This window comes from Nuphar pumila, chromosome 16, assembly GCF_984573655.1.
Source record: "Nuphar pumila chromosome 16, dmNupPumi1.hap1.1, whole genome shotgun sequence".
Taxonomy (NCBI): domain Eukaryota; kingdom Viridiplantae; phylum Streptophyta; class Magnoliopsida; order Nymphaeales; family Nymphaeaceae; genus Nuphar; species Nuphar pumila.
In genome coordinates, this window is record NC_143264.1 from 81,923,327 (window position 1) to 81,924,998 (window position 1,672).

The 1,672-nt window shown below is 42.5% G+C and overlaps 1 pseudogene; it reads left to right on the plus strand.

Annotated features, from left to right (window-relative positions):
* Window positions 1-629: 629 nt before the first annotated feature.
* LOC149813837 (14 kDa proline-rich protein DC2.15 pseudogene) lies at window positions 630-1,386 on the plus strand (annotated as a pseudogene).
* The last annotated feature ends 286 nt before the right edge of the window (window positions 1,387-1,672 follow it).

Consider the following 1,672-nt stretch of genomic DNA (forward strand, 5'->3'; position numbering starts at 1 on the left):
TCAAAACAATAGAGTTTCAACCATGAGAGATACCAAAGGAGAAGATGAAAAGAGAAACTTCATTTAAACTCGACATCAGTTAGTTGTACAATTGGCTCGTGGTCTTGCTTGCAGAACAATTCATTGAGGCAAAATCAATGGCACTGCCTACGATTGGGGATTCGTGAAAAATTGAAATATATTCACTTATTCAGCAGACCAGCATATATATGGCCCACATCAAAGCCTGAAAGTTTTTTGTTCAATGCTCCACAAGTGGACTAAATTATGAACCACATTTGCGTGCAAAGAAATGTACATAAAAATAGAAAAAGGAAAAAACAACTAATTTATGCTACATATGCATCCAAACAATTCACGTTGTTGTTTGATGGGGAGCAATCACCACAACACAAACACCCAAAAACTCCTTAGCTAATCGCATCCACCATTACAGCTAATACGGGGCCACTGGGTTCACATGGGTGCCTATTCTTCTTTATCAGAAAAACCAAAACACCAAAACAAAACTGCCCACTGTGCCACCTTCTCTATCCTTCCATTCTTCTATAAAAGCCTTGTCCATTAACCCACCCCAATACACACCCAACAAGTACAAACCTTAGAGGGAGAGAGTAGAGAGAGGGAAAATGGCTGCACCATCTTCCTCCCTTGCTGCATTGCTTCTCACTCTAAACGTTCTCTTCTTTACCTGTGTCTCCTCCAACTATGTGGAGCCATGCCCACCCACACACAAGCCAAAGCCAAAGCCCACGCCAAAGTACCCTCCATACATCCCACCCCCTGTTCCAAAGTACCCTCCCTACAACCCATACCCCAAGTGCCCTAGGGATACCCTGAAGTTGGCTGCCTGTGGTGACTTGCTCGGTGGATTGGTGCACTTGGTGGTGGGCCCAGGCAGCAGCCAGTGCTGCAGTCTCCTTGAGGGTCTTGCTGACGTTGATGCTGCAGTCTGCCTCTGCACTGTCATCAAAGCAAACGTTCTTGGCATCAACCTCAACATCCCTGTCTCACTCAGCCTGCTTCTCAATGCTTGTGGTAGAGTGCCCCCTGAAGGCTTCAAGTGTGCCTAAGTTCTCTCTTTTTACCCTTCCCTTTCCTGTGTTAGAGTTGGTTCCTTTTCTTTCCATGTGATGGGGTTGGTTCGTGGTTCTATGATTGGTTTGTGGTGTCCAAAGCCTTGTAGGGTACATGTAATCAACTTTGTGAACATTTCTCATGACCATTTGAATGCTCCCTCAAATAGGAATGAGCCTTCTTTGTGTCTCCAATGTACCAGCTATGATGTTTTCCAATAAAGAGTTTTAGGTTGTTCTGTTTATGGGGTTTTGTAATTTGTATTTCTACTATTGGAAGGAATGAAATGTTAAACTGAGGTTTGCAGAATTGTCATGTGGATGTTTGGTTAAAATGCTTAACTGATGTTTGCAGAATTGTCATGTGGTTGTTTGGTTAAGTGTGTAGAAAGTAGAAGGGGCTGCCTAATAAATAAACACCATGGATTGCCTGCATCTCTGCCCAGTACCACGTTGACGTTAAGCATACTTAGGAAATTACTGTAAGGAATACTTTCCTTATTAAAAAGGTAAAAAAAATTTAATAATTATAGATGCGTTAAAAATTGCAGTCTGACGCCGTTTCATTCCATATGCATGCTAAAATACGGTTGAGA